Below are 26,615 nucleotides of genomic sequence, written 5' to 3'. Positions count from 1 at the left end.
TCTTATACTCTGTATATCTTGTGAAGCATAATAATTTATCTTAGTACTTTACCAAATGATTAAACAATATATAGCCAATATTGCCACAAGATATATATAAAACTTAGTAATATATAATAGTGAACAATGAGGCAGATCTTATACTCTGAATATCTTGTAGAATATATAAATTATCAAACATTACTATTATTACTTTACCAACAAGATGAAACATTATATACTGGTTATATTGGACAAACAATTAATACAAGAAACTCCATGTAATACAAGTACAGCATTAAGAAACATACAGTACTGTACATCAGTTTACCTCCACACACTCTACACACCCTCCTACACTCTACACACTCCTCTAACACTCTACACACCCCCCATGGTCCACACCCCCCTCCTACACTCCACACACCCATCTAACACTCCACACACCCCTCTTACACTCTACACACTCCCCTAATGGTCCACACACCTCCCTACACCACCCTTACACTCTACACACCCCAATGGTACACACACCCTCCTACACCACCCTTACACTCCACACACTTGTCTCACACTCCACACACCCCTCTAACACTGTATATTAAACAAATATCAGTAGTTCCCTGTAATTTGGCTCTGCCACGCTTAATTTACCTAAAATACAGGTTAATGCCTTTCGACTGCACAAGGGTCATATAGCAAATATGACTCCGCACACCCAAGGTGGAGAGGTAGCATTCTCCCTTCTCATAAGTGCATATGGCCTCTGATGGCTAGAGCGGTGATTAATTTTAATTTTTCTCGTAATTAGGGCAGGATGAAGACGACACAGAAAATGTGAATATTGTTGGGCATTATCATGTGTGGTGTGAATATGGATTGTGTGGGGATCTGTTCTAAGGACAGTGGTTGCACAAAGCAAAAATGACTAAATATTAGCTCACAGCCAGTCTGAGTGAATCATGGTATTAAGTGACAGGTTAACTTATTATATGTTTCTAAATAATAAAAAATCCAGTCTTGCTAGCCACACACCTTCTAGCCCGCCTCCACTCACCTCTTCACCCCTAGCCCGTCACCTTCCTCTCCCACCAACTCCAGGTCACCCACTCCAAGTCACGAGCAAATGCTTCAGTTGCAGGTTCATATTCCCATGGTTCACAACTCTCTGAGACGATCATTGACAATGCTGACTGTCATAGGTGGAAGTGAGGGAGGCTGTACATATTCTCATCTGCAGCGAGTGGTAGAGGTTCCAAAAATCCACTGCTACCCTCTCCATTGATGCTCCCATGGTACAATTGTAGTGGGGTGCGAGTGTGTAGCTTTGGTCCCTTCTTGGTGCAACAGATATCACATGAACGGCACCATTCTTCCACATCCTTATGCATGCCAATCCAGTAAATTCTTTGCCGCAGGCGACTCAGGGTCTTCTTCACTCTCCGATGTCCACTGGCTGAATTGTTGTGCATCTCTCCCAGGATCTATGACCTTATTTTCCGGGGAAGTACTGTCTGCCAGTACCTGTTGAGGTCATTGGTAGTCACCCACTAGCAAACCATCCTTCAGCTGAAGAGCATCCCACTGAGCCCAGTAGTTTTTAGTCATAGGACATGCTCAAGAGGTCATCTCCCATGATGACTGCACTGAACTCTGGCTCATCTACTCAACCACTGGTCGTAGGTCTTGGTCTTCCTGCTGCTGTAGGGGGGAAGAGATGTGTATGATACATGGACCACTTGGGGGTTCTACTTCCTATAATGCTTTACTTTACTTTTTCTGCCCCACTACTTCAACAATCTGTACTCTCTCTGTCTTAACTCTGACCTGTGGTAGCATGGCTCGAGGGTAAGACACGTGGAACTGTAATAATGGTACCAAGATATGGGGAAGAAAATAAAGGTGGTCACTGTAGGAAAATAATACCCCTAACATACAATAAAAAAGGTTTATTACAAAAAAGCTAGACTTCTAACTACTTCCAGTACACACAACTACCATGAGTAACAGGCATGTACTTCTCAACAAGGTACAGTACACCTTTCGCAGTCACCACCACTTGGTGTGTCTTTTAAACAAGACACCACACTCCTCTTATACATCATACACTGGCGTACCAAACAAAACAGCTTCCAGCTACACAAACGGTATGAATCACCTTCATGGCTCCACCCATGGTACTTCACAGTAAGGTACAATACAACTTCCAGTATACAAACAAAAATGGTGTACTTTTCGCAAAACCACCTAACACTGTGATCACACCTATAGTGCGCTGGAGCATCAACCAAACAGGTTACCTGAAAATGTAGATTGTAGATAGTAATAGGACTGCAGCAGCCCCACAACTAAATTCCTGTAGAGCTACGCGGGTTACAATTCTGAAAGAACAAGTGTGAGAGCATGCATGACATGGGTGTCAACAAAGGCTGTAAGAGACTGCTCCAGAAGTCGTATTTCTGACGAATTCAAATTCGAGTCTACTAATCCCAGTCTGTGCAGAGAACTATAGTAAGACCCAGTTATCAGTACAGTGGCATCTATTTTTTTTAACTTTTGGACTTCGTCATTTTTGTTTGATAAAAATTTCTGGTCCTACCATCCGGTCCCTCTGGTCGAAGATTTTCAAGTTTGCGCATGCGCAATGTGAAGTGTGACATAGCAGTGACGTCTTTACCACTCCACCTGACTGCAGTGTTGCCAACGTGCCCTATACCCGCCGTTAAACGCTCCCGTTCGTTGGAGATGGTGGCAGTAGGTGACAGTGATGCTGACGACTTTCATCTTAAAGACAAGTCTAAAAAGCAGAAACCTCAGAAGTCAGGGTCTCCAGCAGGGGCTACGGCTCCCTCTCGCACCCCTGTCTGGTGCTGTAGAGGGTGACCTCCTGAGTTTACTTGTGGCTCAATGACCGACCCTACGCCGACGATGGACATGGGGGATTCCCTTCGTCTCCCTGCCCCGTCGCGCCTTTGTCGTCTCCCTTTCTCGCGACTTGCCTCTGAGCACACGGACGACCTGGTTCTTCTGTCACTGCTCTTCACTTCGCCTCCACCGAGGTCCTACAGCCGTAATAGTTACCACACGAATGGACGAGATGGTACGCCTGCTCACTCAAGTGGGCTTTCCTGCTTCCCAGGGGGAGGTGACTCTGAAGTTCACCACCATCACCTTAGAAACTCGTCGTACCAAGGTAATGGTTCACCACGTACCCTGGGATATCCCTATCGACGATCTTCGCCCTCTTCTCCCACAACTACTTGACATGGAGCGCTGCATCAAACTGGTCTCCTAATTTCCATCCAATGAACTCATCGGCTGGTGGGTGGGCCCCTTCCCCAAGGTGAATGTAGGACCTATTCACAACTGTCCTCTCGACTGATTTATTGGAACCCCGAAAATCTGTGGTTGTTGCCAATCGTGGAAACACCGCACCTGGAAGTGCACGAGGATGGTCGCCTGCGGTTTCTGTGCAGGTCCTCATGACACAGTGGAATACAAATCGAAAATTCAGAACAAAATCCCAGTTGTTCCACGGTGTGTCAACTGCTATGGCAATCACCACGCCTGGAATGCCAACTGCCCACAACGTCCTGGCACTCGCCCGGGGAAAAATTACCTTGTTCCACCGCCCTCGTCTCTGATAAAGCCCGTCAACCAAAAACCTCACTCCTATCCACCACTGCCTCTTCCATCCACCAAGGATTTCCCATTGATCTCCTCACCTCTACTATACCCCCTATCACCCATCCTTTCTACCCTCCCTCCCTCTCCCTACCAGTCTTGGAATGAGGTCGTTGCCGGTCCTGCCACACAGTCACCACCACCTCCTGCCCACCTGGACCCCAGCTGTCTTTCACCAGCCCCACCACCTCTTGCTCACCTGAACCCTCACCATCCCTCTCCGTCATACCACCACCACCCTGCCCAGTCGGGCCCTCGCCAATCGCCGCTGCCACCTCTAGCTCCTACACAGGTACACCAAGTTGGTTCTATGGAAACAATCACTCTCCGTCTGGATCGCCACTGCAACCAAATCAACCTTCTCTCTGCCCAACTCAACTCGTTTGTGAAAACAATTACGACATTGCAGAGGCAACAACTCATTCTGAACACCCTGACCCAACAAAGGCCAACTTTGCAAGCCCTGGTGACCTGCCTCCTTCCTTCTCCCGAGATGGAGGATCCGTCCCTCACTCTCCCACTCCTCCCTCTCCAATATTTGGTACCTCCTCTGGAGCCCTGTCTATCCCCACCGACTCATCTCACACCGGCGGCCGTTCTTACAGCGCTGATTTTGTTGATGCCGTGTATGACTCTTGTCAATCGCGCTGCCCCTCCACGCCCTCCCCATCACCCCAGAAGTGCCACCAACTACTGGTATCGTATCCCTGCCATGAGACATCTCCAGCAGGTAACCCGTGATCTCCACTCTGCCATACGGAGGTCTCGGCCCCAGAGGACTGGGAAGACTTAAAAAGCTGGTGCTCCTTTGCAACTCAGGAGCGTCGTCGGATTCGTGAGGCAGACTGGCTATCCTTCACGGGGTTTCATCGCCCAGTCGTCACCCTCTTATGTATGGAATCGGATTAATGCTATATGGGATACTCGATGGAGGCCTCCTCCCCACCCTGACCCCGCCTCCCTTGCCTGCTCTTCAATGGAGGACTGGGCACAAGCTTCCTCCCCTAAGGCACTTCCAGATTCGATGCAGGAGGCAGTGCACGCTTTCATCGATGCGTCTGAGCCTGTTGTTTGTGCTGTTTACCTCCCCTGCCCTCACTGATCATCCCATCACACAGTTCGAGCTTGACAGTGCTCGCCGCTCTAGAAAAGACACCTCCTGGGGATGATCAGATAACCTACTCAGTCCTCAACGCCTGTACTAAAATTCCTAAAGGCCCTTTTGCTCGCTTCTCTACAATATGCCCAATGAGCACGGGTTCTCCTGCCTAACTGGAAAAATACCACTATTATCCCCATCCCTAAGCCGGAGATCCTGGGAAATATCGACACATTAGTCTTACCTCCTGTTGCAAGATGATGGAGAGGATACTTCATCGTCGCCTTCTTCACACCATAGCGCCCACAACTCCCTCAATGATTTCATACAACATCGCAGCACAGCACACTCCATTGCTTCCTTTTATTGCAATCAGACTGCCCACGTCTCCGTCTTCCTCGATATCAAGGGAGCCTTTGATTAAGCTCAGCCTGCCCTCATTTTAGCTGAACTTGCGTGGTTAGGGGTTAAAGGAAGACTTCGTCGATGGATCGCCTCTTACCTCACTGGACGTCAGGCCCGGTTTCGTGTTGAAGGCTCTATATCTCCTGTTCAAGAAATGAACCCTGGCACTCCTCAAGGTGGAGTCCTGAGTCCCACCTTGTTTAACACTCTCGTGCACTCCATTGCATCTCTCCTGTGGCCGACAGAAGTTGTCCACTCAGGATATGCCGACGATGTCCTCCTCCAAACCCGACTACCTCAGCATGCAGGAAGCCCTTGATCTGGTTTCCTTCTTTCAACCATAAAACAAAGCCATGTGGCACGGTCGTGTTGTACCTCCTTTCTCATCAGGAATGCCCTTGGCCTGGGTTAATGAGACAAAATACCTGGGTGTGTATGTAACTCGCACACGTTGTCAAATCCCTGAAGTCAGCTATCTTCGAGACATATGCTTTCAGCGTCTCGCTTCCCTCTCTACCATGTGCAGGGGTTCCCTTGGTGCCACCATCCCTGTACTTCTCATCATGTACAAGTCCTTTGTCTGGCCCTGCCCTCGTCAACATTAGTCGAACTGCTGTCAACCGCCTCGAAGTTATCCAGAGGAAAGCTGCTCGTATCATCCTTGAGGCTCCTCAGTGGACACGCTCTACTTCCCTATATACCGAACTTGGTCTTTCCCCCTGACAGGATCTGCATCCAGAAACAGTGACGATGACCAAAGATGTAAAAGGCCTGTTAATGTAGTGTGATGAAAAAGCTCTTACCTTGGACTGTATCAGAGAATATAATAGACAGCTTATGCATGCTGATTGAGTGCAGGTACTCTTCACTTTCTATGCTTGAGTTTTTCAAACTTCTTTGGCATGAAAAATATGAAGGGTGCAGAATAAAATTACACAAGTTCAAGGATTTCTATGGCTCCCTCTTTGATTACATTCGTTTTAAAAATGAACTTGTACTGTATGCATGCCCTGAGCTTTAAAAAAAAAAAAAATACATGAATTAGTGGAGTTCATGGGAGAAAACAGTCTCACATCAGGTTTCAAACAAGTATTCGAGTAGTTGAGTTAATCCCAACCATACCTAGCAACGCTGCTTCAGCAGAACGCTCATTTTCCACCCTAAAGCTTAATAAATACTTGCTACCGTGGGACACAAAGCCAGGAAAGGCTAAGCGGCCTTAGTTTATTTTCAATTGAAAACAATATACTGATGGAATTAAAACAAAGGTGCTCATTTTATAATGAGGTCATAGAAAAATTTACTTCTCAAAAAAGAAGAATAGAACTAATGTACAAGTAAATTAAGTAAGTAAAATGATCTGTTGCTTTTATTTTAAAATTTATGCATTACAATTCATTTAACTGATTTTACAATCTGTACAATGTATAGAAATACAGTTTAGCTACAGGTATATGTTTATTTTTGAGTAATAATTATGACAAATTATGAGGTTCAGCACACCCTGTGGCAATAACCACCATACGCCACTTGTTTTCAGCAGGCGAAAAGGGTTAATATATGAATGAAGCATACGTTGAAAGTGAAGAAATTAGAAATTACCAAAAATAATTCAAACATTTTGTTGCTGTAACAGGTATATACCCTGAGAAATGATGTACAGTATCCTAATCAGCGTAAAACAAAGAGTGCATAAATTGTAGAATTAATTGAATTAATTCATCCTTTCTCAATTAAAGTTATATTTACACTTCCTTCCCACTTTTGTGTGGAATGGGTGGAAGGAAGAGAAAGCTAAAAAAAAAAAAAAAAGAGGAGAGGAATGTCGGGGAAAATGGTACAAGACATAAGTAGAAAGTGAAAAATATTGAATAAAGCAACAAATCAAATATGGTTCACTTGCTAATACAGCAAGTCCTTGATATATGAGGCGCCCTGCATCGAAGGTGCATCCAGACAACCCGGCTAAAACCCGCTTTGCTGGAAAGCACTATTTTCGGCCTAGCTCTATATGATGGGAGTTGATAAGATCTCCTTAATATATTGTAAATAAGGTTAAAAGCCCTTTGAAAATAAGGTAGAACGTCGATTTATGGCAGACAAGAAATTATGGGCTTGGCTTTAGCGTCAGAAGGTGCTCTCATTCCGTCAGTGAGTGAGTGAGAGGAGCGGATCCAATCACAGTAGTCAGCCTACAGCCTCCTCCCCCGTCTCAGTCAATGACAGTGAGCGTCTGTTATTTACATCATGGCCCCTCCAGCGGGCGTGGATCTACACTCTGATATCGATGAACGTAAAAAAAGCCATAAACGGGTGGGAGTTTTGTTCCTTCAAGTCAACATTGCAACAACTCAGTACATTAATTCATGAAGCACTACCTACCATCTGCAGTCCTTTAGCTTCAAAATGCATAAAAAATTAATGCTGTATCTCAAAAAACAACAAAGTTATACATGTTTGAAGTTGGAAAAACTTTAAATGCAGTTTTCTCGGTTTCAAATTTTGGCGCGAATAACCCATACGATGCGGGGCGTCTCATATGCGAATTCACTCATATGCCAGGACCCTATTCCTACTAGGAATTCAATTAATGCATACAAATTCAGCTTATGCGATACGTCACAATCTCTGATATGGATTCCAATCCTGATGACTCTGCAGATATCACTCAAACACCATCACCCACTATGTAAAATCTCTACTACCACCTCCATCATCTCATCTACCCAAGCTGATGTATCTTTTATTGATAAATACACTGCTCTGTACACTTGCTTTATCTATTTCTGTATTTTAAAAATAATATTGTATTGATTTGTTTTATGGTTTATTTGTCTTGAAATTGTGTTGAAAATGGCTTTAGAATATTTTAATTTTGAGTTTTTCTCATTTAACTAAGTATTCGATATACAGTACTGTATTGTATGTGATTTCAGTTTATACGAGGGTTTTCAGGAACGTATTCCTCACATATATCAAGGACTGTACATGTACTGTACTATACAATATCATCAATTTGCGTGCATAGTAAATAAAGCATCCACAGTGAAAGCAGTCCTATGTTAATGGCAGAGAGAAATTTCATCTGAAAAATAAGAAAATATAATTCCTACAAAAAAAACATATATATCACCTTTTAACTCCATGAGTTTCATAAAAATTTTCATACATAAATTCTGCTAATTTCTCCCTTATGGACTCACCAAGGTTTTATAGTAACACAAAGTTTACACAACTTATGCATCATTCATCTCGATAACAATACCATTTTGTTGGAAAACATTATATCCTATTTTCTTTACTTACAAATAACTGTACATCAGTATGTTCTTCTGAAACAACAATTTCTGTACTTCCTTCTGGAAAAAGAATTTCTGAACTTCCACCAGACACAACAATTTCAGTACTTCCTTCAGATACAACAACTTTCTTTTACTACCTTCTAGAGCTACAGAACATTTATTCCCTTTTGAAAATACAATATTTTTGCTATCATCTACTACCACTGTATCCTGATCTTGCAATTTTTCTGGCACCTCATAAGAAAATTGTACAGTAGCATTATGAATGCTCCAGCAGTGTTCCTCCAGCTCACGTGCTTTCAGATTCTCAATATCACACAAAGGGCAGTTGTACGTGTGCAATACAGGCACCTTTTTACTCTTTTTCCATAGTTTTTGTTTCGGTGTTTGATGGTGAACCATCTTTACATGAGATATATAAGTAGCTTTAGCAGCAAAGGCAACACCACACATATCACATACAAATGGTTTCTCTCCAGTGTGAGTTCTCACATGCTCCACCAACTTAGCATTACATATAAATACTTTTTCACACACTGTACATGGATAGCGAAAATTGTACTTTTCATGGACTTGCTTCTAGAGGCAATATAATGCTTGACTGGTCAAAAACCCTTTTTTACATTTCAGACATTCGTGTTTTTTATCATCTATGATGAGCTACGTGATTTAGATAATGGTGTCTATAACTAAAGGTTTTATTGCACTGAAAACACTCTAGACGGCCTTCTTTAGTTACATTAACGTGGTCATGAACCTGTAGCACATGTTCCCGCAAGCTAGTCCTGCATGGCCATTTCTTCTCACATTTCTCACAACTGTGTAACTGGGACAAATGGTACTGCAATGCCGTCTTAGTTGACATGTATTTCTTACATGCATGACACTGATGGTTAGTTTGAGTTTGTGTGTTTGAGGTGATCTGATTATGTTCCACAATTAAATGCTCCTTCAACAAGTAACGCCCTGTAAACCCTTTGTCACATATCTGACAGGTGAAGGGCTTTCCAGTATGAATCATCATGTGACGACAGAAATTTACATGTGATGACAAAACCTTACCACATACTTTACATGTAACTGCATGTTTTCCTTGAGAAATTTCATGATTTAACATATGCTTAGTATAAATCGATATTAACTTGAAATCAATATGGCACTGTTCACATGTATATGGTCCACCCCCGGACTGTTTTCTTCTTGCTCGTCTTTTCCTTCCAGGATGATTTAGAGTTCTCTTTTTTCTATAAGTTTGTAAAGTGACACCCAAAGCATTTCCTTGAGCATTTATATTATTACTTGCAATGCATATTTTTTCCATTACTCCATTTCTTGCATTCTTACATTCACCTACATCATCCTTGGCTGATTCCACATGAAACACTTCATCTTCCTCTACCCCACTGTTTTGTAAATATTTCATGGTAAAACATTTCTTATTGGTACCATTTGAGACTTGCAAGCAAGATTCAACATCATCATCGTTTGAGTCATATGCTTTGCTTTTGGAGATATCTTCATCTGACCAATCACTATCAGATTCAGGAAACTTAAAATTTTCATCATCGTGCTCCACATCTTCATTCTCACACTTTATTTTGAACTCAGATGCTGGTATGCTCGTAGATTTTGTTTTGTTAACATCACTAGGATCAAATTTAACAGGGATTTTCCTTTCTCTCTTTACTCTGGAGTGAACAAATTCATCTGAAATATTAAGATAAAACAATTTTAATATTTGTGCAATATGGGAAAGAGAATCTGCATGTGCATTATAAAAGACATTGGACTTAATCCCAGGTCTAAAAAATTTATAAGACTTAATTCAAACTAATAAGGACAGATTAATCTTTGGTATTATTAAAGCCTCCGATACAGTAGATGATCATATTTCCGTGCTTGAGGGGCAGTTCATTTGCATGGTTAAGCCCTAAGCATGGTTGGTGCCCCCCAGGAGAAGAAATGTACAGTGGGGTATGCTATAACGAATCTAATTGGTTCTAGAACCTTGTTCGTTATAGCATTCGTTTGTTATAGGATTAATCCGTTCCAGGCCCCCAAATACAACCACTTAACACTGAAAAATATAATATAAAATTGTAAAAATTGTAAAAAAGTGCATAAATATGAATCTAAACTCCTGAAATAAAGAATATCATTAATACTTGTAATAAAAAAACAATAAATTAGAAAAACAAAAAAATAAATAAAAATAATGTTCGTTGTAGGAGTTTCGTTCAATAGCATTCTCAATTTTATAGGTAAAACCGTTCGTTATAGGAATATTCGTAGTAGAATCCGTTCGTTATAGCATACCCCACTGATATATAACCCTCTAACAAAACTACACGGTGAGGCCATAAATACCTCACGTTTTTTTAAACTAAATAACGTTATACACCAGTACCTCAACATAAGCACATTCAACTTTCAATGAATTCTACTCTGCAAAATGACTAAAATAACATAAAAAGGTAGGGTGCTTATTTTAAAAACTGCCGGCATCCGCCATGATGTGACGTCATGGCATCATGCTGCATCCTCGCGGCTTTTCTCTCCCGCCAGTCTCTACTGAGAGTGAAGAGCAATTTTAATGTTAATTATGACTCCCAAAAGGCCATTAATTGGTGGTAGTGCATCTGGTGCAAAGAGAGTGAAGAAAGTCATTTTGAAATATTAGATAAACTTGAGAGCAGCATGAGTGAAACAGAGGAAATTAGAAGTAGTGTTGCTAATAGTGCACCACACAGCTTAAAGTTACACATCAGTTTTTGATAAAAGTACCGGTATGGAGAAAATGGAGAAGGCTTTAAGTGTATGGATTGAGGACATGAGTCAGGTGTGCCAAAAATTTCAGATATAATTTACAATTATGACCCATCAATGGAATTACGCATCAAAATGAAGCTGATTATCAAGAATATTTTATAACTTTACCCCAAATTTTTTAAAGAACTAAAAGAAAAGCCAAACAATTGCCAATAACAATGTTTTTAACGCCGAGATCCTACCCCTCCCCTCCCGTCTCTTTCCTCACCAACCAGCTCATTGTTGTCTGCATCACCCCTGCCACACTCACAGCCTGCCTCTCCCCTTCACTCCACCGATATGGCTTCCTCACCTGCCAGCCCTTCATCGGTCATTCTGGATGATCCCAGTCCAGAGGTTTTAAAGAGGCAGCAGTAATATCTTCAGTATCATTACTGAGGCCTCTACAGCAGCCATAATGAGGTAAGAAAAGTAAACCTTATATTCAGGAAAACCTAATATTCCTAGACATCACATCTTTCATTCACAGCATTGCATGTTAGGCGTATGTTCATGTGTGTGTTGATGGCGCAGTGGTGGTGGTACAATACGAATGTGTGAGGCAGGCAGCAGATGACTCGTCGCCATGACTACAATCCAGTTGACTTCCCTAATATCACACCATATTTACTTGCTTCTCTTTTAAGGGGAGCATCCGGCTGAAAATACTTTGAAAATCAGAAAATTATGAAAATAGCTATGCATGATTATTCTACCCCCCTTCAGTTAGAGGGCCCTTCTGTTTACGTAGCAAAAGCTGTAGAAAAGTATTTATAATAATAGTATGGTGTAAAGTAATACCAATCACTTGGTAAAAATCAGTATTAAGTACCTTTCTCAGCTAGATAGCAACAGGACGAGTCAGTTACCCAATAAATGTGCAAGAGTAAGGTAAGATAGTGTGTTGCTCCTGCGCCACCTTTATCAGCCCGTATCTCAAAACTAGTTCTTCTAACCTTCAAATCTCTAAGGCTTGGCCATTTATAGGCCGATTCTAATAAACAAAACTAAGTACAGAGTCCTCACTTAACGTCGAGGTTGATTCCTGAAAACGCAACGTTATGCGAAACAACGTTAAGCGGATCAATTTTCCCCATAAGAAATAGATAAAATATGGGAGTTATGTTCCCCAGCCTCCCTTTGCCCCATGAAAACATTACATATACAGAAAATCATTGCCATTTCTATAGAAAATAGTATATATACAGTATCTTGATAAAATCACACAGGAAAAAGGGAAACAATGGAGCACCTTAGCTTTTGTCTTTATTCAAGACATCTTCAGAGGCAACTGAATTACAAGGACCGAGAGGCTTAAGTACACAGGGTGACCTTACTAAATATGAAGTCAGGTCATAAACATGACATCCACTAATCCGCACACTAACACCACCACACACTTAAAGGGGCTTAAAAGAAAGGGCGACGTAACTAGTTATGTTAAGTCAGGTAAAAAATATTGGACCCACTAATCATCTATCCTACATCTAACTTGAATACTTTCAAAAACATTTTTAACCTTGGGCCACTGACAAATAAATTTGTGTAACATATCAGATTTGTACTGGCCATCACTAAGGTTTATAGAATTCAATTCTTTAATCAAACTAGCTTCAACCAGAAGTCTTTCTGTGACACATGATGATTTATACACTTCTAAGCTGTTTCCCAATCCATGGGATGATTATTGTTCCTAACGTGAACAATGACGAAAGCTAAGGTGCTCCATTGTTTCCCTTTTTCCTGTGTGATTTTTTCAAGATTTACCTTATCCACGTTTATATTGTGGATCTACATGAAATATACAGTATATAGAACTACAGTACTAAGTTTGTACGTACTCACCGATGGGTGGAGGTGGTAGAGCGAGTGTGTGGTGGGTAGTGGAGCGAAGGAGGAGGATGGCGGAGGGGAGGAGGGAGGGCGGAGCGGAGGAGGCGGGAGGAGGAGGAGGGTGGTGAGTCACTGAGACTCCCGCACTGCCTCCTCCACCTCCTCCTGCTCTGACTGGGGTTCCTCTGCCACTGCTTGCTCCTCCTCCATTGATGTTTGCTCCCCCTCCATTGTTGTTTGCTTCTCCTTGACTGCCGGCTGTTGTGAAGAAGATGCTTCTGCCGTCCCACGACGAAAAAATGAATCCAGTGTTGACTGCTTGGTGCTATTCATCTTCTCCTTATAGATCTCGGTGTAACAACCAAGACTGTCCTCAATGCTGCGTTGAACCTTTGAGCTACATTCTCTGTTTGGGTCATCATCTAGAAGGATTTGCATTGCTTGCTGTAACATGTTCAACGATTCTGCCATCCTCTTGGAAGCTAGCGTTCGTTGAGGTTCTTCGTCGTCGTCGTCTTCAATGGGACTGTTTTCTGTTAGTTGTTGCAGATCTTCATTGGTGAGCCTTTCTGTATGGGATGCCAGGACGTCCTCAATATCCTCTGATTCCAGCTCATCAAACCCTGCCTGTCTAGCCAAGCTGAGGATATCCATATTCACAGCTGGGACTAAGTCCGTGAATCCAGTAAAACTGTTGACGCACTCGGGCCACAGTTTATGCCACACACCATTCAGGCAACTTTCTGAAACCTCTTCCCATGCCTTGCCAATTTTGTCAATTACCAATATTCTCGGATCGTTGGTTTATTTTCTCCGTCTGTAGCCTTGAGCAGTTGGGCCATGGTATGACGTAAATAATATGCCTTGAATGCAGCGATGACGCCTTGGTCCATAGGCTGCACCAGTGCTGTCATGGGAGGCAGGAATACAACTTTTACACTGTCATGCAAGTCGTTGAGATTGGGAGGATGAGCTGGAGCATTGTCAAGGACCAGAAGAATTTTGAAGTTAAGGTTCTCCTTGGCACAGTATTCCTTCCGTGCAGGGACGGCGTACACGTTCAACCACTGGCTAAATATGGCGCCGGTTTTCCATGCCTTCTTATTTGCCTTGTAGATGACAGGAAGGTGATCCTTAGAGTAACCTTTCAGGGCCAGTGGGTTGGCAGCACGAGAAATCAGCATAGGCTTCAGCTTGAAGTCACCCACAGGCAGCATTCACGCCAAGCATCAGCTTTAAGCGGTCTTTAGCCGCTTTCAAACCTGGCGCTCTTTTCTCCTCCTTGGAGATATAGGTCCTCTCAGGCATCCTCTTCCAAAAGAAACCAGTCACATCCACATTGAAGACTTGCTTTGGCAAGGAGCCTCCTTGCTGGATAATCCGTTTGAATTCTAACGGGAATGTCTCGGCAGCAACCGTATCTGAACTGGCAGCTTCACCAGTCATCTTTATGCTGTGGAAGTTATACCAACGCTTAAATTGTTGAAACCAACCTCGGCTGGCCATAAAGGTCTCTTCCTTCAATCCTTCACCCTCTGTTTCCTTCATGTCGTCAAACATGATCTGGCCTTATGCTGGATAACCATAAGGCTCACAGGGCATTATCGCTGATTCTGGTCCTCCATCCACATTGCCAGCATCTTTTCCACCTTCTATCACAGTGCTTCTAGTATGAGTCGTCTTAGTAGCACTCAGAGAAGAACCACTTAATCTTGTCAGCGTTGGTCCGGATAGTACGCACCGTTGTGGGGGTTAGACCAAGCACAGCGGCTATGTCCACAGCACGTTTCCCTTTTTCAAATCGGGTTAATACATCCATTTTCGTAGCAAGAATAATGGTCTTACTTTGCCTCTTCACTACACTAGCATCAGTAACACTTGATGGGTGCTTGGAAGCCATTTTGAATGGTTAGAGTACAGTTTTAGAGCAAAAGCAGTTAAGCACACAAGAATGATGTGAAGTCGTAACAGAGACTGGCTTGGCGTCACTTGGGAACTCTGTGACGTTCTGCGAGAGAGGGCAGCGCGCCGAGCCGAGAGCGTAACGTGGCCAGACAAGAGCTGGTGATGTGCTGTAGAAAGTAGTCCGTGACAATGCAAACGGACGTAGTATCGGATCCCCGGGACTTTAAACAAATTTTGGGTCTTTAAAGTTCAGCGAAGTAGCACCGAAACAACTTTAAGCGGGAAGACATTAAACGAGGACTTACTGTAGCAAAATAACATTGTGCATGGCTGAACATATAGATTTTATTTATATTTAGCTTAGTTTATTATTTGCTGATTTATCTTTATGAATATTTGGAGGGAAAAATGGTAAGTTAAGAAAAAAATTCATGCACCCAAAATGAAAGCAATAATCAGAAATATCTATACAGTAATATCCTCATTAGCCAGAACAATTGGTGCAGAACACTTCCGGGGATGAGAGATTTCCGGCTAACCAGAATGACTTTCTCAAACCCAGAACAATTCCTTATCCCTGGAATCTTTTCCGGTTACTGGGAAAAGTTTCCAAGTGTCTAAACTAGACATCTTGCACAGACGGACAGTTGCCCACTTCCCCAGAACGTTTCTGGGTGCTGGAGATGTTTTCCTTTTGTCTAAACTACCGGAGTCTGTAAATGCAGTAAGCCGCATTTTTTTTTTCAATGTATCCCAAATTACCCTGCGTCTAATGCGCCCGTATTACGGATGGGAGGCCAAGCGCCATAGGTGGAGGTGCCTAGATAGGGAGTCTGGGACGAGCAGTAGTCCACTAAGCACAAAAAATTGTGTTACTAATAATATTACTAATAATAAAATACTGAAAAACAAGCCAAATTATCACAAACTTACGGCAAATTTGCTGAAGACATAAATAATGGCTTAACAGCAGAGGGAAGCTCACAACATCTCACTGTACCTCCTTCCTCACCATACGTAACCCACACAAGATACACGTCTTACATTATTTAAGGACTGTATTACTTTTAAGAAACATTTGTTTATTAACTAAATGAAAAATGCTCTTAGAAAGATTAAAGAAATGTTAACAAAAAGTTCAGCCGCCAGTCAGCCATTTGCAATGAGTCGATGACACCAAAACAATAGCGATGGTGCTACACCCTGGTGGCCGATCATGGCAACAAAAAACATCACAGCTAAAAATACGAGTTTCACATCCTGTCAGTAATTCTCTTGACCAAAATATAAAGGAGCCACACAGCTGCTCTGATCAGAGGTAGAGTTGGGTTAGTATAATGTTACTATACTAATGAGATGCATTCCCAAGTGTGACTTTTTCATATGTTTTGTGTGGCTTTTTACCCTCTTTTCCCCCAAAACAATACAATTAATGAAAATTGCAAACTATATTCTTTAAATAATGTTTCTGAATGCACCTAATACAATATAAATGAATAATAATATGGTCACACAAGAAGAGATGGGACGCAATTGTTTTCGTTTGTGTTTACAGCCGAGAGTCCGTGACGATGGTTCTACAAGAGCAAATTAAGAAAATAAGACCCTGGTTGTAGCCGTAGCAAAATTAATGTAAAAAATTAATATATATGTTTTAAGTAATGTCATTTAATGTTAAGAAATGGAACAATAGAAGTGGCTAACCACTAATAGCAAAGAAAAAAAAAGAGATGGATTGGCAACGCCAACATATACAGGTGCTCCCCGACTTGCGACAGGGTTAGGGACCCAAATCCAGGTCGTAAGTCCGATTGGTAGTAAGTCCGACGTAGATAAAAAAAATTAAAAAAAATAAATAAATAAATAAATAAAAATTCAATTTAAAAAAAAATCTACAATGAAATACAGTACAGTAAAAATATAAATAATGAGGAATGGATACAGTACAGTAAAAGCAATAAATAATGAGGAATGGATACAGTGTGACTGAGCACTTACCTTTAATGTAGTCAGCTGAATGCACACGGGACCCCCATAATTTTCTAATTATACATGGAGACTACATTAACTAGAAAAAGCAGAGGAGGAGACAGGGCTGGGTGGGTCACCAATGTCGCTTTCTTCAGACAGGTTTATGGACTGTGGAAACTTGCTGGTTGAAGGTATTGGATCATCTTGAGGGAGTGAAGAGGCAGCACTGGTGGGGCGTGAGGAGACAGCACTGGGGGACTTCTTAAAATAAATGTCCAATTTAGACTGCACAGTTTGTTTTTACTTTTCATTATAAATTTCTCTGTAGCAAGCAAGTGCATCTTGGATCATTCTGTCAACTTTGGCATAACGCTCATAATTTTGATCCATGCCATCAAACATTTGTATTCCTTTATTAATTGTAGCAAGTGCCTCTGCCATTTGTTTCACCGAAATCTTTTTGGGGGTACAGGCGCTTCTTCTACATTTTGTCTCTCTTCTTCCTCTGCAATTTTCTGTGCATCTAGTTCAATAAGATCCTCATTACTGAGCTCTTCTGCTACACTTTCAACCAACTGTTCAACATCTTCATTATCAATTTCTAACTCCATCTGTTTACCTAACTCCACTATCTTGTTACTAATATCCGAAATAACTTCATTTTCATTAAATCCTTTGAAACTGTTCACATATCTTTTCAGGACTTTCTTCCATATTCCATTCATGCAATGTTTTGTAACCTGATCCCATGCTGCACTAATGTTCTTTATACATGACAAAACGTTGTACTCCTTCCAAAACTCTCTGAGCGTTTTCTCACCTTCAGTAGCAGCAACAGCCTAAGCAAAGGTAGTGCGTAAATAATACGCTTTAAGGGCAGCAATAGCACCTTGATCCATGGGTTGGATGACAGAGGTAGTGTTAGGTGAAATGTACACGACCTTAACATCAGGGTGCATGTCGTCCAGGTGTGGTGGGTGTCCCGGAGCATTATCCAAAATCAGCAAAATCTTGAAAGGAATCCGTTGTTGCAGACAATATTCCTTGGCTCGTGGAATGAAACAAGTCATGAAACAATCCTCAAACAGTGCTAAGGTCATCCAGGCTTTCTTATTATTGCAATAAAACACTGGCAGTGTGTGCTTGCTGACATGTTTAAAAGCCCTGGGGTTCTCTGAATGATATATCATGAAGGGCTTTAGCTTGAAACCAGCAACACTCCCCCCCCACCCCCCCAACAGAAGTGTAATTCTGTCCTTGAATGTTTTGAATCCTGGCAATGTTTTTGCCTTTTTGTGTATATATATATATATATATCTCTCTCTGAGGGATAATAAACATTGCATTGACTGGGATAATGCCTCCTCAATATTACCTTGTAATTCAATTGACAGTAGGAACATCATAGAATCTAGTCTCATTAAACATACCGAAGAAGTCAACATGAATTTGAGTAATGTATGTACAAACTGGACAATTTTGCAATTAAGAAGATTTGCAACCAGGTGAGAAGGTTGGGTCACCTTACCCTCTGACCTGACTACCGACCGTTGCGGTGCTTTTTAAAGATTAGTAGGGTCATTACCTAATACCTGACCATTGTGGACCTGGTCTCACCCTCCTCTGCATATATACACCTTGTTTTGTACTTCTCTTTAGTCTGTACTCACCCCTGAAGATGTGAATTACACGAAAGAGCTTGGGAACTTCGTGTTTTCTTCTTTCCTTGTGGTTATCAGTATATACGTGTATATATATATATATATATATATATATATATATATATATATATATATATATATATATATATATATATATATATATATATATATATATATATATATATATATATATATATATATATATCTGTATATATATATATATATATATTTTCCTCCTGACTAGAGAGAGAGAGAGAGAGAGAGAGAGAGAGAGAGAGAGAGAGAGAGAGAGAGAGAGAGAGAGAGCAGTTATCTCAAGGTTTAGCATATTCAGAATGAAATATACTATTATACACTACAGTAATAGTTTACATGTCTCACAATTTTATTAAGCATGAACAAATATACCCATAGTCTCTAAGTTCCTTAAAACTTTATTCAGAACAAGAAAACATACCAGTGTTTTTTACTTTGGCTACTTCTGATATATCACTGGCTGCCTCGTGTTTTGCAGTACCTTCTGTCATTATGTTGCGCTTCCTGGGTCGTCCTCGTCTTTTTCCTCCACTCGACAACACAGAATAGCATTTTTTACCTGAAAGCACCACCAGGAAGTTAATATTATAAAGGAGAATTACCCCATCTACCCTTCAAGATATAACTGAAAATGCAATAATAATAATAAAAACCTCATGTGAATTAGTAAAGTAGTTTTACATATACAGTATACAGTAATTTCACATAGAAAAAAAATTGCATCTGTTTTTCACTATTTCAAGCCTTAGTGCTGATATTTTCCGTAAACAATGTGATGGCTTAGAGGAGGTACACATGAAAGTGTTTCCTCTGAAGGGCAATGCTACTGACAAAGTGGCCTTTATTCAGGCTAAGTTTGCTCAATACACCATAGATAAAAAAGGTAAAAATATATAGTACAGGTAAACCTCTATTTACAATATCCCAACCTACGATAATTCAAGTTAACAATACCGATATATTAAAACCACACCCCATTTACGATGTAAACAAACTCACATTAACGATATTCATCATCCCACATCCCACCAACTTAGGGGCGGAGCCAGACTTAGAAAAACTATGTGCATGAGGTGGTCAGTCAGGAAGTGGGAGGCCATATGAAATGGACATTAGGACATGTTCTAAGGTTGGAGATGCAATATTTCAAACATGATAGTGTGATAGTAAGTTGGATCTACTACTGCTGTCAGTGTGGTAATAACAAAAACAATTATTTGGCTCAAAATAAGTTTATTACAAATTTATTCTTTCTCTCACTATACATTATATACAACCTATTTTTGTTTTAGCTATAAACACTATATTATTCAGTTTATTCAGTGTACGTACTGTACTTCACATACATTGAATTAAAATGTTATTTCTTTCTCTCTCTGCTTCTCTAATCATTTAACATTATACATATGAGATATTAATACTTTAAATTCAAATTTAATTTCTTTCTCTCTTATCTATACAGGGGTCCACGGGTTACGAACGGGGTTACATTCCTGAGGACGTTCTTAAGTTAGATTTGTACGCAAGTCGGAACACATGCTATATGCATACCATACTTACAGAACAATGTTTAAAATCCCACTATTTCACAGCCTAAGTCCTTTTATACATCTAAAATCACTTAATTTAAGACAAAATAAGAAAAGGAATGACAAAATACAGTAAGTGAAAGTAAAAAATAAGTCATCAGGTAAATAAAATACTGTAAATTTCAAGTTTAACCCCATTCGTATCAGTGGGCATTCCTAAGTCAGGGACTCCCTGTACACTTTTTTACATATTAATACATTGAATTCAAATTTAATTTCTCTCTCTCTTTCTTGTTAATAAACATTATGCATTATATGAGATATTAAAACACATGATTGAGTTAAAATTTAATATCAGTCAAGAGCAAGATGACTGAGTCCTGTGTCCTGTAGCATCAAACTCCTTAACAGCAATGTTGACATCTACAACAATATCCTGATGAATGTGAAGAAGAATGAGGCTGGTCAGTCGTTGATCAGTCATCTTGGTCCATACAAATGTCTCGAGTCAGCGGAGAATGCTGAATGAGCGCTCAGCAGTGGCATTGGAGACGGGCATAATTAGCAGAGTAAGGAGGATGACATGAATGTGTGGATACATATTCCTGGTGGTGATGATGGTGTCCAGTAGAGAAGAGGGTAGCTAGGAATTTGTTGTGCTGATGTAGTGCCACCTAACTTCTAGTTCTGCAACAACTGATGTGGGTGATGGTAGAAGAGGTTCATATTTCTATAATGCTTTGCAAGATGTCATCTGTTAGTTAGTCGATGAAGTCTGGGAGGATGTCCTGCACGCAGAAGTGGGGCGATGAGATGATTGCTATAAGTCAAGTAAACATTGAGTTGCCAGTATTCCTTGGGGATGAGTGCTGGTGTGTTTGAGAGCTAAATCTGACGACATGCACTACGTGGGGGTTTGGGGGATACATCCACACTGTAAGGTAACACTTCATAGGTTGCTCTGGAACCATTAGCCCAGATGACTTTATGAAATCAGATGTAGTAGCCATGTGGGAAGGGAGACATACCATTTTGACCTTTACAGAAAGCTGGCTTGCTAACTTGACCCTTATTGACAATGACATATATAGGTGAGCTAAGCAACAGCTTAGGTCACATGTTGCCAAATTAAATTAAAGGTTTAAAAGACTAAAATAAAATAATGCAAAATAAAAAAAACATTTAGTAATATATAACATAGAACTTTCGTGAAACCCTTTATATGTTAATAGATAAAACTCAAAGCTTGTGTAGAAGGCTGGCTTCCTCCACAAATAAGAGGATGTCCCCCAAGAGAGACAGTAAGACTTGTCTCCCCGCCCGGCACTGTGAGAGGTGCTTACGACGAAGATCTCTGAGACTGGGGCACTCCACCAGGAGGTGTCGACCAGTCAATGGGACCAAGCAGTCATCACAATGGGGAGAGGGCACCCTCTCCATTAAAAAACCATGATTTAGCCATGTGTGGCCAATACGGAGGCGGGCCAAAGCAGTCTCCAGGTGGTGTGAGAGTCCCTGATATCCCCAGGCACCCAATGCAAGGTGGATTTCGTGGAGCTTGTTTACTCCGACAGTATCCCACCTGCATTACCAACTTGAGCGGATGGCAGCTCTTATTACTGGCTTCATATCAGAGGCAGGTAGAGGGAATGATGTGCCACAGGACAAAAAGCAGCTGCTTTTGCCACAGCATTAGCACACTCATTCCTCTTCTTCCCCACATGGGCCAGAACTCAGCAAATACTGACTTCCGGCCCCGACGTTGGATGAGAAACAGCCACTGTAAAATATCTGTAACTAAGGAATGAGGTGATGAGGCCTGGAGAGTACTACGAGAATTGCTAAAAACTGTAAAATCGCCATGAAGTTGGGTAAAAAATAATCTTGAGGGCAAGTAAAATACCAGAAAGCTCTGCCGTAAAAGTAGATGCTATAGTGGGGAGATTACCATCCCGACATAATTCAGGAAAAACTACACCAAAACCCTCCCCTGTAACAGATTTAGAGCCACCTGTGTAAACAGGATTAGTCACTCCGTGAGAGGAGACATGCTCTAGAAAAAGAGAATGAACCATAAAGGGAGGAAGTAAGTCCTTTTCGTTAAATACTGACAACCTTGAACTTCAGGGAAAATCCACAGAGTGGCACTAGGGAACTGCATGAGGCATATCTGAACAGGAGGAAGACATAGAATACTCACAATCTCACTTATCCTGAAGCCAAAAGGTCATGGGAGGCTTGAATGTTGAGTGTACTGTGGGGACATAGTCTCGTCAACTACACAAGTGTTGGTTACAAACTGTGGAAAGCGGTGATGAAACCAACACTGGACCTGGCGATACTGATGTTGAAGATCAACAGGTGGACAATTAAAAATTGTGAAGCTCCTTAATGATGCCAAATCTCCAAGCTCCCTCGAGGTCAAAAAAAAATGCAGATGAGATGTTGGCAACAAGCAAAGGCCTCACAGACTGATGACTCAAGACAAACGAGCATCTGTTGTTTAATGCACCTTCCGGAAGCCAGATTGATATAGTGAAAGGAGGACATTCTTCTCCAGGTAGTATACTAATCACGAGTTGATCGTCTTTCCAAACAGCTTGCAGATAAAGGAGGTCAAAGCTATGGGGCAATATTGTAGCGGATGAAGACCTTCTTTTCCATTCTTCTTGAAAGGCAGGACAGTCATAACGAGACTGGCCAATGAGACGGGACGACGAGGTGGTGCGACGGAGGTGAGCTAGTAGCTGCGAATCATCACCCCGGGACAGATGGAACTCCTGGCAGGCTCGGTCAACACTTGCTGCCGTAAGCCGTGTGCTGTAGGAGTACTAACGTGAACCGTATGCTGTAGGAGTCCTGCCGTGAACCGTATGCTGTAGGAGTCCTGCCGTGAGCTGTGCATGTGCTGTGGGAGTCCTGCCATGAGCTGTGGTGCTATAGGAGTACTGCCATGAGCTGTGTGTGCTGTGGGAGTCCTGCCATGAACTGTGGTGCTGTAGGAGTACTGCCATGAGCTGTGTGTGCTGTGGGAGTACTGTCGTGAGCCGTGTGCTGTAGGAGTACTGCCATGAGCCATGTGTGCTGTGGGAGTACTGCTGTGAGGTGGTGCTGTGGAGTACTGTGAGCTGTGTGTGCTGGGGAGCTGTGAGCTGTGCGTGTTGGGAGCAGAGTACTGCCATGAGCTGTGTGTGTGGGGAGTACTGCCGTGAGCCGTGTGCTGTAGGAGTCCTGCTGTGAGCCGGTGTTGTGGGAGTCCTGGTGCATGTGCTGTGGGAGTCCTGCCATGAGCTGTGCTTGTTGTGGGAGTACTGTCGTGAGTCGTGGCTGTAGGAGTACTGCCATGAGCCATGTGTAGGAGTACTGCCGTGAGCCATGTGTTGGGGAGTCCTGTCGTGAGGTGGTGCTGGAGTACTGCCATGCAGGAGTACTGTGAGCCGTGGTGCGTGTAGGAGTACTGCCGTTAGCTGTGTGTGTGCTGGGAGTACTGCCGTGTGAGCCGTGGTGCTGTAGGAGTCCTGCCATGAGCCGTGGTGCTGTGAGTACTGCCGTGAGCTGTGGTGCTGTAGGAGTACTGCCAAGAGCTGTGCTGGGGAGTACGCCCAGAGGTGCTGTAGGAGTACTGCCATGAGCCGTGCTGTGGGGAGTCCTGTGTGAGCTGTGTGTAGGAGTACTGCTGAGTCATGCGTGAGCCGTGAGCTGTGTGTGTGAGTACTGCGTGAGTTGCTGTAGGAGTACTGCCGTGAGCCTGTGCTGTAGGAGTACTGCTGTGAGCCGGTGCTGTAGGAGTACTGCCTGAGCCATGTGTTGTGGGAGTCCTGCCGGACCTGTGTGCTGTGGAGTCCCAGTGTGCTGTGGGATACTGCCATGTGCCTGGGGAGCCTGTCATGTGCTGTAGGAGTCCTGCCGTGTGTGCTGTGGGGAGTCCTGCAGTGTACTGTGGGAGTACTGCTGTGTGATGTAGGAGTCCTGCCGTGACCTGTGTGCTGTGGGAGTCCTGCAGTGTGCTGTGGGAGTACTGTGTGCTGTGGGAGTCCTGCAGTGTGCTGTGGGAGTACTGCTGTGTGATGTAGGAGTCCTGCTGTGAGCCGTGTGCTGTGGGAGTCCTGCCGTGAGCCATGTGCTGTAGGAGTCCTGCCGTGACCTGTGTGCTGTGGGAGTCCTGCCGTGTACTGCACCGGAGTACTGCCGTGTGCTGTAGGAGTCCTGCCGTGAGCCATGTGAGTCCTGCCGTGTGTTGTGGAAGTGCTGCCGTGTGTCATACCAGTGTTGTGTGTTTTAATTATTAAATAGTTAAGTCCACCCTTATATGTTGTTCATACCAACCCTATTATTCTATTGGAAATAGCATAACAACAGTAGTCATAAAAATCCAGTCCTGATTCCACACAGTTTAGCAACCAATGAATCTTACTCAATATGTATAAACAGTTAAAGGCACTTAAATACGTGAAGCGCTCCGCATTAGAAGGGAGTTAAGCGCCAAATTAAAAAATATGAGAAAACGCATTTAAAGTTTTTCGAAGTTCAAACAACCATAACTTATTTTTTTAAGCTAGAGGGTGATTTTTTTTATCGTGCAGCTCAATCCCTCTCCTAGCAAACTGTGAAAACTGGAAGTTAGTACAGGTGCTCCTCTACTGACGAACGAGTTACGTTCCTGAGGCTTGTTTGTAAGTCCAACTTACTCTTGTAGATACCAAACATATTGTAAAAAATGAAAAGATTATGGATATTTAGTACAGCCATACCCTTTAATACAGCTTTAAAACCTGGCTCACTCTTCTCCTCTTAGGTAATGTTTGGTCTATCTGGAATTTTCTTCAAAATAATCCAGTCTCATCCGCATTAAACACCTGTTCTGGCAGGTATCCCTCCTCAGTGATGATGTTTGTATCTCTGAAAGTTTGTAAGTTGAACGTTCTTAAATAGAGGAGCAGCTGCACTGTGAATAGTTATTATTTTATCACGAGTTGAATGAGAATAACTACCCGTGATGTACAGTTGTTTGATCTTCAAACCAACAATAATTGCGTTTTTCTGCAAAATTTTCTTATTATTGTGGTCTAATACTGTAAAACAAGTTAATGATCACCAAAACAACACTAGTCTTACACCTCCCCACATAAACTCCCCAAAAATGAAATAATAATAAAAAACTCATTTGCCAATCAGTATTTATCTTTCCGTCCCTATTATTAGACAAAGATTTATAATATTGTTAAGTACAGTATAATAGTGTGTAATAATAAGGAAACACCACTACACTCACCCCCCCCACCAACGTAATTAACATACAAATACAAAGGCGGAGAAAATTTGCATAATCTTTGGTAAGAACAGTATTATGATAATAGTATTACAGGTTGTACCTCTCTAGTCCGGCAACCTCGGGACCTGACCGGTGCCGGACCATGGAAATTCACCCTTTTCCTGGATAGATAGTGACTTGTGCTTATGCCTGGAAGCACTAGCACCACTTTCTCTGCGTCATGGTCTCTTTGAAGACACATTGAAGGGTTAAATGTCGTATAGTAGCTTCTCAAATTTCGCGAGTTTTTAATTCTTAACATATTTTATTGGAACACACAAAAAAATAAATAAATAAAAATTTTGACGGCGGAAACTTGAATTTCGACGGGTTTGAACGGCCCGCCAACGTGCAGACGACGTGCATAATCGTGTAAACAGCGTCATTTCTCTTATGTACAAAAGATTCATTATTGTTTATTACTGAATGTCTTTTTTATTGAATTAATGTTTATGTGTGCAAAATGAGCAATACAATTCATTAATAATACGTAGAATATTAAAACACGAGGAAATGACACAGCATTGTTTTCGTTGATTACAAAACCAGTGACTGACTGGTTCTACATATAAAACTGAAGAAAATAAGACCTTGGTTGTAGCTGTAGTAAAATTAATATGGTTGTTCTAAGTAATGTTATTTAATGTTAATAAATGGAACAATAGAAGTAGCTAACGATAATGATAAAGAAAATGAGAGATTGCATATGTAAGTGCGCATGCGCACACGTGAAAACATATCGTCATTACTTTACGTAAGAATATGAAAGCAACACTTATTTACTGTTCATATATATTTTAATTAATGTTTCTGAATTTGTTTTTATTGAATTAATGTACGTGTGTGCAAAATTAACAATACAATTTATTAATAATACGTGGAATATTAGAGGAGACGAGACGGCTGCCAGCATTGTTTATGTTAAAGCTTACGAAACCAGTGACTGATTGGTTCTACATATGAAACTGAAGAAAATAAGACCCTGAGTTTAGCTGTAGTAAAATTAATGTAAAAAATGAATATGGTTGCTTGAAGTACCTGTAATGTTATTTAATGTTAATAAATGGAACAATATAAGCAGCTAACCATTAA

General features: G+C 41.7%; 1 protein-coding gene across 2 annotated transcripts in view; it reads right to left on the bottom strand.

Annotated features, from left to right (window-relative positions):
* Window positions 1–26,615, bottom strand: part of LOC121854385 (activating signal cointegrator 1 complex subunit 2-like) — a 62,065-nt gene that overhangs the window by 25,496 nt on the left and 9,954 nt on the right. For both annotated transcript variants that reach the window (XM_042349028.1, XM_042349029.1), the window contains exon 3: window positions 19,105–19,242. The gene's annotated coding sequence lies outside the window, so the exon portion shown is untranslated. The remainder of the gene's footprint in view (window positions 1–19,104; window positions 19,243–26,615) is intronic.

Source organism: Homarus americanus, unplaced genomic scaffold, assembly GCF_018991925.1.
Source record: "Homarus americanus isolate GMGI-L3 unplaced genomic scaffold, GMGI_Hamer_2.0 scaffold54443, whole genome shotgun sequence".
In the NCBI taxonomy this organism is placed as follows: domain Eukaryota; kingdom Metazoa; phylum Arthropoda; class Malacostraca; order Decapoda; family Nephropidae; genus Homarus; species Homarus americanus.
Note: the sequence above shows the minus strand (reverse complement) of the source record. Positions and strands in the feature narration are given on the sequence as shown.